The sequence below is a fragment of the Beta vulgaris genome, chromosome 8, assembly GCF_026745355.1.
Source record: "Beta vulgaris subsp. vulgaris cultivar EL10 chromosome 8, EL10.2, whole genome shotgun sequence".
Classification (NCBI taxonomy): Eukaryota; Viridiplantae; Streptophyta; class Magnoliopsida; order Caryophyllales; family Amaranthaceae; genus Beta; species Beta vulgaris.
Genome location: NC_079209.1, coordinates 26,724,983 through 26,743,102, shown reverse-complemented (window position 1 = coordinate 26,743,102; position 18,120 = coordinate 26,724,983). Strand labels below are relative to the sequence as shown.

Genomic DNA, 18,120 nt, shown 5'->3' with positions numbered 1-18,120 from the left:
TGTCTATGTGAATTGTGATGCAGATCCAAACTAATTAGTAAAGTTGTGGGCCAACGAAATGGACAAAGTTTAGGAGCGGGAAAGTAACATGCATGAATATATACATTCGAAAATAGCTAAGGCCTTTTTTTTTTTGAGAGCATAGGATACCCATATCATATCATATATTCATATGGGTGTGGAGGAACCTTAGAACATGGGCATACCTAACCGAATAATAATTATAGCAATATATATATAATATCATTACATAATAGCATTGTTGGCTGCTAGTAAAACCAAACATTGTTTGTTCCTTCCATAAATAGAGGAGTTACACATTTGGATTAACTTACCAGTTACCACTAACATATTGAAGACTTATGAATCTTTGCACGTGAAATGTCTTTCCCATCACCGCTACTTTGTTTTCAGTTATTCTTGTTAAAACTTTTGCGTAAAAGTGGATACTCCTCCGGTCTAGAGTCTAGACCAGATCAATATTGAACCGAGAACATGATACATTAAGGGAAATTATTTGTCAACCGTGGATCGTGATAGACCGTGCATGCATGGTCTTTTATTGGACCACAACAATATATAGACCGATCTTGTATAAAATGATACAGATCATCAAAGAATCATGTTCGGGATCATAAAATAAAACACTTAAAATGAGAAGTTGCAAGGCACGTAGCTAGAAGTGGATAATGCAATGACACTTGACAGTTGTTTATCAATGTATATCTATTTATATATTGTGTACTGTTGATATATTGTAGTCAGTAGATATATTGCGCCATTATGTTTAAAATTTTGTAGTCAGCTAATTTTATGTATATATATCAGATTGATGGCGTACTATTATCCTTGTGAATGTTTTTGGGAGGAGGAATTGTTAAATAAATTTGGAAACTATTAGGAAAGATAATACCAGAAAATAAGTTAATTATAAATAGCAATGCTTATGCATGGAAATGTTAAATTTGAGCATATACTTTAGTAGCTCAAAAGAATTAACTACGAGCTAAACTTTCTGACTTGAACTAGTTCAACTAGCGATTCTCAAAGCATTATCTAGGATATTAGAAATTGTAAGTTAAAAGGTCTTCAATAGCCATCAATATTATGTGACACTCGCGGATGACGAGAAATATTATAGGAGATTCCCAAAAGAATATAACATTGACACAAATCAAACAAATTAAAAATTCCAATATATGATTATTATAACATATATAGGTCTAGACTCATTAACAAGTTAGATTATTACATCCAATGGTGATCCTAATGTAATTAGATAAATAGGTTAACATTTGTTTTACACATTAGTTAACTTCAAAACAAATTGTGACTTACTACATATATCCTTAATCTACTCCTTTTGACTCAAGAGTATTAAAAAGATATTAGCTAGGTGTCATATGTTAATTAATTTTTTCTATCTAGAAAACAAGCCAGGCATTGTACGCCAGACGACATAGTCTCGACGCTATACCTCGTCATACTTTCCTAAGGATTCACACTTCACATATGCCTTCATACATCTACAAACACCACAACTCTTGTGCTAGTGTAGCACATATTGTACTTAGGGTATTAACGAGGTGAACTGAGACAAAATGCTCAAGCTTTCGTCGAATGTCAAATATTTGGGCTCAACTCGGTCTTGAGAAGATAAAGTCCAAACTCGGCTTGAAAGTCAAATTAATAAAAAATTGGGCTAAAACAAGTTCGAAAGTGACTTGCCCACACAAGCTTTTTCAAAATCCTAATTATTAACCAAGTCACCAAATAATGCCACACTTAGGCCCAACCGTATAGGACCAAGCATGCCCAAGCGAGTAAGCCCAAGAAAACAACTAAACTCTTTCACTCCCCCTATATGCAACTTGGTTTCCCTCTTAGCATTGCTAATATTTTGATGTGAGACTTCAAACTCCAGTCAAACTTCATATTTTCCGACTTTATCTCAACAACCACATGACCTTTTTAACTTAGGCATTTTTATTTGGCTAAATTCCATTTTAAGGATTAAGAACTAATGTAATCATTACTAAAGCCAGTGCTCTTGGAGTCTAAAAGGAATATTAACACAATGTATGGTATTTAATGTAGAAACACAAACACACACTGTGTGTGTGCGATTGTTTGTGTGTGTTTACCAAGCTCGGTTTGGCTCAATTGGTGGGGATTCCACCTCATGCTCTCATGATTGAGGTTCGAGTTCTGCCAAGTGAGGGGCAGTATTTTAACACCCTAATTTTTGTTTTGGAATATAATTAATATTTATTTCATTGAAAGAATTTTTTTTTTTTTAATCTCATTTAATATTTAATATCTCTAAGGGAATTAATTTTAAAGAAAAAAAAAACTTTTATGAACGTGGGTTAAAATTAGTTAATGGTTTAAGTACTACTACTAGTAGTATAAGAAAGGTTATATATCTATAGATCTATTTGTAAACAGGAAAGGAGTAGTTTTATGTAAAAAAAAAAAAAAAAGAAAGGGAAAACTAAAACAAAAAGAAGAGAAACCAAAATATCAGACATATATCTTCATCTCTATATTTATCTCCATCTCATTCTCTCAAGCTCCTTCAACCTTCGTCTTCATAAAACTCCATCACCTTCAACCTCTCAAGTTTTCTTCATCAAGAATAATCTTCCATAGTAGTGAATAAGTTATAATTTTGAATTTAAATTTAGCTTTCTCAAAATTTATGAAGTTAGGATATTTAGATTGAAATTGAATTTGGGATTTTTGATTATGAGTGTTGGGTGTGTCTTTATTGAAAGGAATTTTGCATATTAATAATCAGTTTATCAATAAGAAATCTAGCTTGTAGGAATTACAGGCCAGATTCATAATTTCTATTTTTCGACAGTTTATGTGCATTGTTCGTATCAAATTTCATCCAAGATAGGCTCAAGAAACATTTCATTTGGAGTTCATAGGAGAAAGTTATCCTTATTCTAAGTGTCTCCTGAAATTAAATATAATGCATGTTTATTTTCATGTCGAATTAGTTGGGCTAAAACTCTAGACTTTCATATATATTTTTTGAAATGAAATTTTGAGTATTCAAATATACATTATAAATCTTAATGTTGATTTTATATAAACTAAGGGAGAGTGTTAGTATTGTTGGTATCAGTAATGTCATTTGAAGTAAGAAGTTGATAATTTATAAAGCCATATTTAATCAAAATTCATTAACCAGTTAATCCAAGTCTATTATTACTTATTGAATACATACATGTTTGTATTATAGATATCGGCTTCATTAAGGAGTTGTACTGATTAAAATAATCATTTTACTGTGTGTTTCGAAAAGGTAAGATTTTTACTGAAACTTTCTGTAGCTATGAGAAAAGTTTTAAAAGCTTTGTATCTCATTTTATTTAAAATTAGTTTGAATGGGAAGAAGTTCTTTCAAGGTAGAAAGTTTAGTTTCCAAACCATATACACAAGGAGTTACAATAGGTTTTGTGTTTTCAAGTTGTTGAGATTGCCTATGTGGTATCTTGAACAAATAATTTCGTGATTTCAAAATGGTTGAGATTACCTGAGTAGTATCTCAAGGAAAATGAAACTTTGTCGGGTTTGTCTTAACATTACATATTAGTTGGGGGTACGTTGATTAATGCCTCAAACTTAGATCTTCTGCTACGGTTTGGCCATTTGTAGGGTGTGCACATTAAGGATCTTTGCTTATAAGTTATCTGGAGGGCCTAGCTAGCCCAAAGGCAAGGAAAGTTTGTGCCATTCCATAGGTTTATAAGTATCTGTTTGTGAAGTAAAAGAAAGAAAGGATTTGTTTTAAGGAAAAGAAAGAAAAGATTTGATTTAGAAAGGAATACAAGAAAAGGATTTATAACGCTTTCTAATTATTTTGATTCAAAAGAAGATGATTTATAGGATATATAATTATCCTACTTGCATATTTGTTTGGCTTAATCTTGCTCAGCCAGTTTGGCTAGTACTACATGCTCAATATGTGCAAGTACATGAAAATCTTACAGGTTTGGTGTGGGGTGTGGGGTGTGGGCTGAGAGCAATGTTCCACCTGCTTTTGCTAGTTAAAGTTGTAGTAGTTCCTTATCCGCTGCAATATATATGTGTATATTTTATCATTTTGGGACTCAAGGTTGTAAACATTAATTCACTTAAACCTTTACTTGTCTGGACTGTAATAGTATTGTTAAGTTTTGCTTTGACTTGGATTTAGCATGTGTAGCTCATGTTTGACGGTTATTAAGGCACTAATTGTGGAATAACAATTTTGGTATTTGGTTAATTATGCATGGACGTATTGGCTCTTGAGCTGGATGAGGATTATTGAGAATTTGGATTGCTGGTTTGATGAAAGAAGTTTATAATTGGACGCGAGTCCTAAATTTAATTTTAGGCAGTCCATATTTCTGACAGAACTCTTTCGATTTTTCTGTAGAATTTCAATATTATTTAGTTTAGGTAGTACCTCGAAATTCATGGGTTTTATAGTTGGTATTAGAGCCTAGGTTTATAAATGACATGACTGAGGTAAAGATGATAGAACTTAAAAAAAAGCATTGACAAGCCGCAGTGAGATAGTGAGATGGGCTATACACGGAAGTGTATATGTTGTGTTATTTGCTTGTTTATGCTAACTGTGTGATTGTTTCTTTTAGCGTGATACGAGAGAAAGTTCTTCAATTTCAATCAAGAGTTATATGCTTTCGTTATCAGCTAAGTTCTTTTATCCTATGTAGTGCTGAGAAGATGTATAGACGTGATTGGACCAAGCCATCAAAGATACAAGCTTTGATGCGCCAAATGGCTGAGTCCAAGAAAGCCATGAGCGAGGCTGTTCAGTTGCTCATTGAAGCATGAGCTGCTAGTAGTACAGGCAAAGTAACTATGACTGAAGTTGTTGATGTCCTTAAAGCAATTGATGGGAAGAAGCTGCCAAGTGCGATGAAAAGGTGACCTAGTGAAGATGGAAAATTGGATCATAGAGTTTGACAAGATATTCGGCACTCTCCACGTCCCTTAAGAGATGAGAGTTGATTGTGTAGCTTACCATCTCATCCAAGATGCTGATATTTGGTGGACCAATGATAAGAGGTTTTTAGTGTGTCGTTAAGGCACTAAGAACCGCTTTCCAAACAATATTTATAATTCCTAACAAGCAATTACTAAGAGAATAGTAAGGGCAAGTCAAGGGTCGATCCAAAGGGAAATAGGGATTGGCTAAAGTCTATCAAGCTTAGACTACCTAATTGAAGGGTATTTGGGGGTTTGAAAGAGTTTTGGTATCGATTAAATCTAACTAATAGCACGAACAATCAAATAACACGAGTTTAAATATCAGATAAAAGGCACTAGAGTAAAGGTTACTAGTATGAATAAGAACGGATAATGATTGTTAATGCGATTGTGAAGCAACAAAGACGATTATGCAAGGTTTAGTTCTCCTCTAAAATACTCGAGTCCTCTCTCGAATGGTCCTCAAGAGTAATCACTTAATCAATCAACTAAATCCTCTCTCGAATGGTCTTTAGTTAATTGATTAAGAGATTCAATAAGTTTGGAAAACCCTAATGAAGGATCCCCTTAATTTCCATCCAATATCTTGGTTTAGAAATTAAGTTGATTCTTGGGGATGATAAAAGAGTTCAAAATCCGATTTAAGAAACATTTGAAATCAAAATACCAAAGTATAAATGTGATCAATATCTATCCTAAGGTCTCAAAACACCAAGATCAATGCATAAGCTTCTCCATACATCACAATCACATCAACATCATATTTAAAACCCTAATTCATACTTTCACCCTAACCTAGATTATGAAACTACTCACTAATCATGGAGTTAAAGCAATTAAACAATGAATCTATGACTAATCTAACGCTAAACATGATTAAGTAATAATTAAACTAATGTAAATCGCAATTATGGGACTAAGCGAATAAAGATCTAGAATAATCAAAAGCAAGAACAAAGACGGAAAGAATGAAATAAAAACTAAAACTTTGAATTGAATTGAATGAAAAGTACCTTGAATGTATTCGAAATCACAAACTATGATCAACAATTCTCAAATCTTAATGGAAACTAAAGTGTTTTCTCTCTAATACAAAACCCTAGAATATTCTCTGAAAACTAGAATGAAAGCGTAAGTCTAAAACTAAAAGAGAAAAAGGGTTTAATGAACGAAGTTTAAATTCCGGAATGCATGGTGCGGGCGCACCTTGTGCTGGGTGCGGGCGCACCGAAGTCGTCTGTTTGTTCAATAATGTCGATGGTGCGGGCGCACCAGCAGTGTGCGGCGACCATCAGTGTGCGGGGACTCTAGCGCACCTCATGCTCCCTTCATCCTCTAGCTCGTTCCCTTGTGCCATGTCTCGCATTACTCGGCCCGAAAAGGGTCATACCTGCAATAAAACACGAGCAAACATGGTGAAAGCATATGTGCTAGAAATTCGATCAAAATAGATCGAAAATCTAGCAAAATGTCACTATGATCAAGTATGATCAAGTGAATGAAATAGAAGGGAAAAGTGAGGAGAAAGAGGGAAGAAAAGGAAAAAAGGGAGCTAAAACAAGCCAAAAGAAGTCATAAAGTGCGTTAGAAACGCACTTATCAAACTCCCCCAAGCTTAGCGTTTTGCTTGTCCTCAAGTAAACCAAGAATGAGAATGAAGGAAAGAAGAAGAAAGGAGAATAAAAAGAAAAGGGAAACATGCAACAAACTAACCTATATGCTCTAAATGCAAGGTTACAATCATGACATGCAAGCTAAATGAGTTCATAGCAAGATTTAGGAGACCAACCAAACACAAGAGGGAAGATGATTAGGAAGCACAAGAGTGACTCTAAGGTCTCAATCCACCGATCAACCGAGTCTTTTTGAAAGAAAGCTTTCCAAGAATGATTTCTCACTCTTCTCCACTTCCAAGACCCAAGTTTGACTCCTCCCTAGGGATGCTCAACCATAATTGCTCGCCTCTACCAGTTTTGATGACCCTCATCATGACTTGCACAAAATCTCGCCCGCCACTACTAAATAGATCAAGTCCAATCTAGAAGTCAAAAGGGACTTTGTTAAGGTTGTAACGGGGCTAGGTTAGGGGTGTGGATTATATTCTAGGAATGTGGTGCAAAAAGGGTAAGTGGAGTACAAACTAGGGGTAAATACTCCCCCAAGCTAGTCCTAACACATTCTCAATTAAAGAATCTCACACATAGCCTTGAATTTCACTTGTTTCTTTTTCACTTTGTGAACTTTTTCATTTTTCTCATCAATTTGATCTTTCTTTCTTTTCATTTTCAATAATAAACCAAATCAAACAATAAGAACTTTCTTTCTTTTATTTCTTTTGTCTTTCTTTTTCACAAATTTTTTTTCAACTTTTGCTACATACAAGCACATTAACTCTCTTTCAACCAAGACTTAATATCAAAACAACTTAACTCAACAAAAACTACACATGCACTCCACTTTGGGGAAAGTTTGGCCATGACTCATTATGTGGGTTAAGCAAAAATAGGATAGAAAGGCTCAGATGGGTTGAGAAGCGAATATTATGCAGGTATTCAAGCTTTTGGTTTTGTAGCTCCTATTACTAGCAAAAGAAACGCCCTAAATCATTCTCCTAGAGGCTCGTCTTATGTAATCTTGGGGAGCTAAAATGCAAGTCACAAGTTAGGCGATCAATGGTGAGGGTTGTGAGTGAGTCTTACGAGGTTCTTGGCCCTCCTTCGGGATTCATCGCACAAGGGGCAAGGCAATCCATTCATCCAACTCGCCTAATTTCAAAGAGACTCTACCAAAAGTTATCGTTTCAAGAGACGCTTAAAGTCACAACAGGGCTTCCAAAATCATCAAGTCTAATATAAGGAAGGTCTTCCAATCAAGTCATGAACACTTTAGCCACAAATCATGCATGCAACCAAGCTATCCTAAATGCAGAAAAAGGAGAAGAAAAAGAGTAAAAGAGGAAAATGTGCAAAGCAAAAGCAAAACAAAACTACCAAAGCAAAGCTATACGGGTGAAGAGAAGTCAGCAGGGGTGGGGGAAATCAAACCAACAGACAGGAACAATCACCAACTGATACCGAAAACCAATGAGACCCCTATTCTAACCATCATGACCCCAAAACTCCCAAAGATATAGACATACATGCAAGTCCCCCAAGCTTAAGCAAAATCCGCGCTCGGAGTTGCAAAAGGAGGGAGAGGGAGGGGGGTTATGAAAACTCTCTAATAGTTCCCACCATCCCCCATCGGGAGGGGGTAAGGAGGGAAATACCCACCAGAGTACCCATCAGGATAGTAGGAGGTAGTGGGGTAAGGACGGAAAGAAGGCTCCTCAAACGGCCCTTCTCGAGGGTCGAAAGAAGGAGGATAGTGGGGATGGTTAGGGAAGGGAGGCTCATGTCCGGAGTGGACATTGGCGAGGTGAGTGCGCCAAGCCACCTAGACACATGGTCGAGGTCGGTGCGGATACCGGCAAGAGTAGCAGTAACCGCACGGTGATTGGCCTCCTGAGAGGCCTGCATCTAGGCTATGGCCGCCATGACAGAGCCCATGTCGAAGGATTGAGAGGAGGAAGCTTCGGCCACCTCACTCTCAGGAATGCGGTGGTCGGGCCTCGGACCTCTCGGAACGCGTGGAATGCGCTCCGTAGGATTGGCTCAGGGATAGCCCGTGGGATGTCATGGGCAGGGGGAACCCGCCAACGGTTTTCACGTTAGCGGGGAGGTCCCAAACGAAGTCGGGCCCTATAAAACAGTAAGGTCGCCCCCCCACAAGCCAGATGCAGTTTTCCTTCTTATAATTGCGCAGAAATTTCATCTGCTGCAGACTGCACCATCCAATCTGTTGGACTGACCAACAGTAGGCACGCTAGCTTCCAAGCGAGCCAGGTCATCGTCCAACTCGAGGTAGGACGCTACTGGGTGACCATTCCACCACAAAGGATCTCCCCAGTCACCGTAGTCCCCCCGAATCTCCTGCAGTCGGTGAAGGAGGAGCGCAGCAAAGTTAATTCGGCTCTATGGTGGGCCCCGTCAGTGGCCAACCAAAGAACCAGCACTCGTCCTTCCTCAACTGTCCTACTTCCTGTTTAGGAAAGATGGTGTAAACCAACATCCTATGGAAGTAACGGAGAGCAAGATGGATGATCTCCGACGCTTTGGACGATTCGTCCGAAACGGAGTCGTGCCGTTGGTGATTTTGCCCACCATTCTTGCTCATTGTATCCCTGCCAGATGGTGCCCAAAGGGGATCACAGGGAGCTCGAGAATCCATCCCGAATGCCTCACAGAATTCGTCGAAGGAGAGTGCTCTAGCTTGATTAAACATACGAAATTGAATAGCTAGAGCACCGTGCCGCTCTTACTTATGTTCAACGTACTCAAGAATTCGAGAGTGAGTTGATCATAAGTAGGTGCATGGACGTCAAGAAAGTCCGATAACCCGACATTACCTGCCATCTCCCTTATCATCGATTCGATGTTAAGGTAGTTGCAGGTAGTGTAGTCATAGAACTTTGTGGGACGAAACGTGCGCTCAGAAAGTTGTTGAAAAATTTGTTTATGAGCGGCATTGGGAAGTTTCACAGCATAGAGGGGAGGGGGATTAAAGCTGGACGAGGGTCCTTGTGAAGAGGACCCGGTCTTTGCTCTCTTAGACCTAGATGAGCCTTCACCACTACTTCTTCCCATGGTGGTAAAGAATTTTTGTTTTGCAAAAAGGAAGGAGAAGTGATGATCTGCTGCAATGACACAACCACAAAGCGGACTCTCACACAAAGAAACACCAAAAAGAAAAATCAAAAACACAAAGAAACACACAAAAAGAAAAATTAAAAACTACTCCTAAGATCTACCAGCTAGCCAATCCACAATTAGTAGCAACCAAGTTGCTAACAATCAAGAGTATCACCACTTATAAGAGACTTTCAAGACAATTCACCAAATCAACCACAATTGTGCACAAGAATCAACAACACTAGAAATTCATGCAATGTAATTCACAAAATTCAGAGAATCATGAAAAATACCACAAACAACATGAAATACACTTGTTCACCACACATTCAAACACAAATAGGAGCAAAGTTCATGAATAATCAAAAATTTCAAGGAAAACAAGCATCCAATCTAAAAGAAAACACACTAGAAGTCCAAATTACGAGATTATTGATGAAAAGCAAGGGTTAGAGAGAGTTACCACATGGAGATGAAAATCCCCAATTTTGAACCCTAGAAATCAAATCCTTGCAAAAGCCCCAATTTTTGTGCCCTTGAATGTTGTAGAGAAGAAGGTGATGAAGATTCCGGTGATAAAAGTCGTCGGAAGTCGCTGGAAAAGTGGTATGGGCGCCGGATCTAGAGAGGAGGAAGAGAGAGAAAGTGAGTGAGTGTGAGAAACTTTTCCAAAATAGGAGGAAAATGAGTGAGGAGGGCCGAAAAATTTTCTTAAACTTGCGATTTCTGTTGCCCAGCCGGTTTGGTGCGGGCGCACTTCCTTCAGGTGCGGGCGCACCAATCGAAAAAAAATTCAGAAGTCGTTTGGTGCGGGCGCACCAGGAAGAGGTGCGGGCGCACCAGACCCTTCTGTTTTTTTTTTTTTCTAAAAAATTCCGCAGGAGATGGTGCGGGCGCACCTCACCCAGGTGCGGGCGCACTAGTCGTAAAAAAAATTTCTAGATGGGTTTGGTGCGGGCGCACCTATACGAGGTACGGGCGCACCAAAGTCTTCTGTTTTTTTTACAAAAACTCCGGAGGATTTGGTGCGGGCGCACCATAGTTTTTTTTTCGAAAATGATTTTGTTGGTGCGGGCGCGCACCTTGAGGAGGTGCGGGCGCACCAAAGTCTTCTGTTTTTTTCTGAAAAACGTTATAGAGAAAGGTGCGGGCGCACCAAACTAAAATTTCGAAAAAAATTAGAATTGTGCGGGCGCACTTCCACGCGGTGTGGGAGCACCTAAACTTCTGTTTTCTCACTCTTTCTTTTTCGAATCACTCATTTCACTTAACTTTTCACAATAACTCAGATGTCCAATGTAGCTCTCATGGCTAACTGATAAATCAAAATTCTAACTAACAAACAAAAGAAAAATAAACTAAATAATAAAAAAGGAAGAAGAGAACGGGTTGCCTCCCGTGTAGCGCTTGTTTTAAGTCATTAGCTAGACTAAAAAGGATACAACCATCATATATAAGAGTCACTCAGGTGAGCGAAGAATCAAGCAACCAATTGAACCAACGACATGAGAATCATGATAGAACTTCAACCTTTGACCGTTTACCCAAAAGGGACCGTTCTCACCCATAACTTCATAAGCTCTATGGAGTAGTCTTCAACACAGAGAAAGGACCCGACCACTTGGACTTTAACTTTCCGAGGAAAAGCTTTAGTCTTGAGTTGAACAACAAGACCTTGTCCCCAACCCGGAATTCTCGTTGTTGAATCCGGTATTCGTGCCATTTCTTCATTTGCTCTTTGTATAGTCTAGAACTCTCATACACGTCGAAACGAAGTTCTTCCAGCTCAACTAGTCTTTCTTTTCGAGCTTCTCCGCCAAGTGAAGGTCCATGTTGAGCTCCTTAACTGCCCACCAAGCCTTGTGCTCAGTTCAACCGGCAAATGACATGCTTTGCCATATACACAAGGCGATAGGAGTGGTGCCTATGGCGGTCTTGAAAGCCGTGCGAAGAGCCCAAAGGCTCATCAAGCTTCAAAGACCAATCCTTTCGTGTCCTATTGACCACACTCTCAAGGATTTCTTAACCTCTCGATTCGAGACCTCAACTTGGCCTGGGTTTGGGGGTGATAAGGGAGACCTACTTTGTGATTCACCCCGTATTTCTTCAATAGAGCTTCTAATTGCTTTTTGGCGAAGTGTGAACCGCCATCACTGATCAACACGCGGGCACCCCAAATCGAGGGAAGATGATCTTCTTCAAAGCTTGGTGACTACCTTATGGTCATTGGTGGAGAGGCAATGGCTTCAACCCATTTTGTCACGTAGTCGACCGCAACAAGAATGTAACATTCCCACAGGAAGGAACGAATGGCCCATAAAGTCGACCCCAGACATCAAAGGCTCAACCTCAAGAATGTTCTGTTGAGGCATCTCGTGTCGCTTTGTGATGCCACCACTCCTTTGACATCTATCACAAGCCACCACAAATTCGGGCATCCTTTTGCAATGTTGGCCAGAACATACCACATTGGAGCACCTTAGCAACAGTTTTGCTTGCTCCACCGTGCCTCCACATGCCAAAGTATGGCAATGATCAAAACGAGGTCCATCTCATGATTAGGAACACACCTCCTAAACACTCCATCAGCACACTTCTTAAAAAGGAGCGGGTCATCCCAGTAGAACCTCGAAACTTCTTTAAAAACCGCTTCCTTTGTTGGGAATAAAACCATGAGGTTCAATCCCACAAGCCAAATAATTGCATAATCGCGAACCATGGAACCTCATTTTCAGAATGGCGAACAATGCTTCTTCTCTCAAATCTTCCTCGATAGGAATCTCCTCCAGATTTCAAGAGGGAGGCGAGAAAGATGGTCAGCTACCACATTCTCCGTCCCCTTCTTCTCTTTCATCTCAAAATCAAACTCCTGAAGAAGCAACACCCACCTAATGAGCCTAGGCTTGGCATCCTTCTTACTCATCAAATACCGGACCGCAGAATGATCCGTATACACCACCGCCTTATTACATGTCAAGTAGGAACGGAACTTGTCAAAAGCAAAGACCACGACCAACATTTCCTTCTCCGTAGTTGCATAGTTCCGTTGAGCATCATCCAGAGTCCTACTTGCATAGGCTATCACATGAAGCCTCCCTTCCTTGCGTTGCCCAAGAACAACTCCCACTGAAAAGTCACTAGCATCGCACATTAGTTCAAAAGGCAAGCTCCAATCCGGAGCTTGCACAATGGGGGCAGAAGTAAGGGCTTTTTAAGAGTTTCAAAAGCCTTAATACAAGACTCATCAAACTCAAAATCAACATCTTTTGAAGTAGATTCGTCAATGGTTTGGCTATTTGAGAGAAATCCTTGATGAAACGCGGTAAAAACCAGCATGTCCAAGGAAAGCACGAACTCCCGTCACCGAGTTCGGTGGCGGAAGCTTCTCAATAACCGAAACCTTTGCCGGATCTACTTCAATACCCTTTTTCGACACTTTATGCCCAAGACAATGCCTTCCTCGACCATAAAGTGACACTTCTCCCAATTCAGACAGGTTCGTCTCTTGACACCTTTTTAACACACATTCAAGATTAACCAGACATGTGTCAAAAGACGAACCACACACACTAAAGTCGTCCATGAACACTTCAATGGAATCTTCTAGCATGTCAGAGAAGATTGCTGTCATACACCTTTGAAAAGTGGATGGGGCATTACACAAACCAAAGGGCATCCTTCGATATGCAAATGTCCCATACGGACAAGTAAAGGTGGTTTTCTCTTGGTCATCCGGATGAATGGGGATTTGAAAGAATCCGGAATAACCATCGAGAAAACAGAAGTGTGAATGACGAGCAAGCCTCTCCAACATTTGGTCAATGAAGGGAAGGGGGAAATGATCTTTCCGGGTGGATTTGTTCAGTTTTCTGTAATCAATACAGACTCTCCACCCAGTGACAGTCCTAGTTGAGATTGTTTCTCCTTTCTCATTCTCAACTATAGTCATGCCTCCTTTTTTGGAACCACGTGAATCGGGCTCACCCACTTGCTATCTGAGATAGCATAGATGATTCCCGCGTCACGTAGTTTCAAGATCTCCTTTTTCACAACCTCTTTGAGGTTGGGATTGAGCCTTCTCTGATGCTCGATGGAGGAGGCATTACTATCGATGAGATGGATACGATGCATAGCAAGAGAAGGGCTTATCCCCTTAAGGTCATCAATCGAATACCCAATGACATCTTTATATTTTTGCAAAATTCCAATCAGTTTGATATAGAAATGTCATCAAGACTCGAATTGACAATAACAGGATAAGTACATGCATCATCAAGAAAAACATATCTAAGAGAGGAGGGAAGGGGTTTGAACTCTACCTTGGGAGGAGGCTTAGAACACTCCTCTTTATCAGTGGATGATGTAGCTAGAACCTCAAACGCCTCATCTTGCGTTTCCTCTTCCATGTCCAAGCTAAGGGTGTCGGTAAAAGTAGCACACAACTCGTCCCCAGAATTCTACTAGGCTTACCCGACAAATTCTCTCCATCATAGGTCTCTTCAATGTCTTAGAGAACTCAAACACCACCCGCTCATTAGCTACCTCAACCGTGATTGTGTCGTTTTTGCAGTTTATCACGGCACCCAAAGTCTTTAGAGCTTCTCTTCCCAGAATAAGAGGAGTCTCAGGATCTTCCTCCATATCCATCACCACAAAGTCGCATGGTACAAACACATGCCCAACTTGAATCGGTATATCCTCCAACTCACCACAGGGGCTCTCACAGTGCGGTCCGCCAATTGAATGTTTTGCGCGTAGGATGAAGAGGAAATTTCAGGTGCTTTGCAATAGAAAGGGGCATCAAATTGACACTGCTCCAGATCGGCCAGTGCACCCTTAGGCTCTAATCACCTATCTTCACCGGCAAGGTGAAACTCCCGGGATCTCTTTGCTTCTTGGGCATAGTTCGTTGCACAAGAGCACTCACTTGGTAAGGTAGGGAGATAAGCTCATCTTCAAGTTTTCGCTTATTGGAGAGGATCTCTTTCAAGAACTTAGCATAAGCTGGCATTTGAGACATAGCCTCAAGGAATGGGATGTTGATTTGCAGGCTCTTCATCACATTTAGAAATTTAGTGAACTTGTCACTCAACTTTCTCTCTACCAACCTATGAGGATAGGGAACCGGAGGCACATAAGATTTGGTTGGTGGAGGTGATGGCAATGGGTTTTTGTCACCAACTTGAACATGTGACTCATCTTTCTCCTCAACTTCCTCTTTCTCAGTTTCCTCAGCTCCATCCTCCTTCTCAACAACCTCAGCTTCTTCATCCTTCTCTAACTCCCCATTCGGCATCTTAGGACCCGCATAACTTGTTCCCGACCTCAAATGAATGGCTTTGGCTTGATGGAGGTTGGGGTTAGGGATGGGTTGGCCCGAAGTTGATTTGTGGGGGTGAGGGATTTTCTCAGCTACTTGGGCAATTTGGGTTTCAAGCATTTTGTTGTGGGCTTGTAGCTCTTGAAACCTTTGCTCATGGTTTTGGAGAATTTGGTTCATGGATTGGAGTTGTTGGAGAATTTGGAGAGAGGTTGGATCGGAAGATGGTGTAGGTTCGGGATTTTGTTTGGGGAATGGAAGATTGGAGGGAGGTTTTGGGTTGTTGGTCCTTTGATGTGGAGCTTGGTAGTGTTGGACCCTTGTGAGGAGGAACCACCTTGGTTATATTTTGGTTTTGGTTATACCCTTGCGCAAACCCTTGGTTGTGAGCTTGGTTGTACCCTTGTTGAGGTTGATTCCATCCTTGTTGAGGTTGGTTGAATCCTTGGGTGTAGTTTTGTTGAGGTTGTCTCCAACCTCCTTGTTGATTGTTCCTATACCCTTGGTTTCCTTGATACCATCTCCTCTTGAATTATTGCCGCCACATGCTCCGAATGGGTACCTCCACAATAAGAAGTATCATGGTTAGTACCACCACAAATATCACAAGAAAAAGAGTTTACCTGTGAAGGAGTAGACGATGCAAGATTGATCTTGGAGAGCTTCTTGTCGAGTTGGTCCATCTTGCTTGAATTTGATCCATGGGGTCAATTTCAAACTTTCCGCTCTTCTTAGGTTGAGCACCTCTTCGTCTTCCACCCCATGAGTAGTTCTTGATCACTTCCTCAATTGTGGACTCAAGTTGTTCTTGCGGGATCTTAATAGTTGACCTCCGCTCCAGCATCAAGGTTGGCCCGTGAAATCGGATCAAGACCATCATGAAAAATCGCATGAGTAGATTCTTGTTGAACTCATGGTGTGGGCATGAACGGATCATCTCCTTGAACCGTCCCAAGCTTCGGCAAGTGTCTCATCGTTCTCTTGCTCAAATGAGGAGATCTTCCTCCTTATGTCCGCAGTCTTCCACTCCGGGAAGTATTTCTTCAAGAAGGCCATTGTGACTTCTTCCCATGTAGTGAGGGAATTAGCAGGCAAGCTCTTGAGCCATGACTTTGCTTTTCCGGTAAGAGAGGACCGGAACAAGTGCATCTTGATGTAGTCAGGAGAGACATCATTAGTTGTTATCATGGCACAGATCTCAAGAAACCTGTCGAGATGGTCTAGAGGATCTTCATCTGACCCCACAAAACTGCTCAACTTTCACCATCCGAGTATACTGAGGGTGAATGCTGAAATTTGTAGTGGTGGTGGGAGTCGAATTCCACCTTGAAGAACATAGGAACCCGGATTTCCGAAATCCCTAAACAGTTGTGGATTTGCTTCACCCATTTCTGATTCAACTTCACTTGATGTACTTGAGATTGGTGAAGAAGGCTCGGAACCCAAAGTCAAATTTTCCAAATTCTTCCGAAGCTTTCGCAATGTACGGTCGATTTCAGGATCTAGAGGCAATGTGGGTGAACCGTGAGTTCTTCTTCTCATGTAACACAACAAAGCTAAGCAGAGGATTAGCAAATAACAACCACAGTCAAAAAGAAAATAAAAGAAAAATCAACTAAGCAAACTAAACTAAAATATACTTCAATCAATAGCACAATTTCCCCGGCAACGGCGCCATTTTGATAAGAGGTTTTTAGTGTGTCGTTAAGGCACTAAGAACCGCTTTCCAAACAATATTTATAAGTCCTAACAAGCAATTACTAAGAGAATAGTAAGGGCAAGTCAAGGGTCGATCCACAGGGAAAATGGGATTGTAAAGTCTATCAAGTTAGACTACCTAATTGAAAGGTATTTGGGGGTTTGAAAGAGTTTTGGTATCAATTAAATCTAACTAACAGCAGAACAAGCAAATAACACGAGTTTAAATATCAATAAAAGACACTAGAGTTAAGGTTACTAGTATGAATAAGAACGGATAATGATTGTTAATGCGATTGTGAAGCAACAAAGACGATTATGCAAGGTTTATTCTCCTCTAAAATACTCGAGTCCTCTCTCGAATGGTCCTCAAGAGTAATCACTTAATCAATCAACTAAATCTCTCTCGAATGGTCTTTAGTTAATTGATTAAGAGATTCATAAGTTTGGAAAACCCCTAATGAAGGATCCCCTTAATTTCCATCCAATATCTTGGTTAAGAAATTAAGTTGATTCTTGGGGATGATAAAAGAGTTCAAAATCCGATTTAGAACAATTTGAAATCAAAATACCAAAGTATAAATGTGATCAATATCTATCCTAAGGTCTCAAAACACCAAGATCAATGCATAACCTTCTCCATACATCACAATCACATCAACATCATATTTAAAACCCTAATTCATACTTTCACCCTAACCCTAGATTATGAAATACTCACTAATCATGGAGTTAAAGCAATTAAACAATGAATCTATGACTAATCTAAGGCTAAACATGATTAAGTAATAATTAAACTAATGTAAATCACAATTATGGACTAAGGAATAAGATCTAGAATAATCAAAAGCAAGAACAAAGACGGAAAGAATGAAATAAAAACTAAAACTTTGAATTAAATTGAATAAAGAGTACCTTGAATGTATTGGAAATCACAAACTATGATCACAAATCTCCAATCTCAATGGAAAATAAAGTGTTTTCTCTCTAATACAAAACCCTAGAATATTCTCTGAAAACTAGAATGAAAGCGTAAGTCTAAAACTAAAAGAGAAAAAGGGTTTAATGAACGAAGTTTAAATTCCGGAACGCATGGTGCGGGCGCACCAGACCTCAGGTGCGGGCGCACCTGAGTCTTCTGTCTCTTTCTGAATTCCTTCGTCAAGATGTGCAGGCGCACCTGAGTCTTCTGTCTCTTTCTGAATTCCTTCGTTAAGATGTGCGGGCGCACCTTGTGCTGGGTGCGGGCGCACTGAAGTCGTCTGTAATATGTCTAATATTAAGTCGATGGTGCGGGCACACCAGCAGAATGTGCGGGCGCACCATCGTGTGCGGGGGAGCTCTAGGCGCACCTCATGCTCC

At 40.1% G+C, this 18,120-nt stretch overlaps 1 non-coding gene across 1 annotated transcript; it reads left to right on the top strand.

Moving 5' to 3' along the window:
- Positions 1-15,968: 15,968 nt before the first annotated feature.
- Positions 15,969-16,074, top strand: LOC125492957 (small nucleolar RNA R71). Its single transcript, XR_007269346.2, has one exon. It is a non-coding gene; the product is annotated as a small nucleolar RNA R71 (small nucleolar RNA).
- Positions 16,075-18,120: the final 2,046 nt, after the last annotated feature.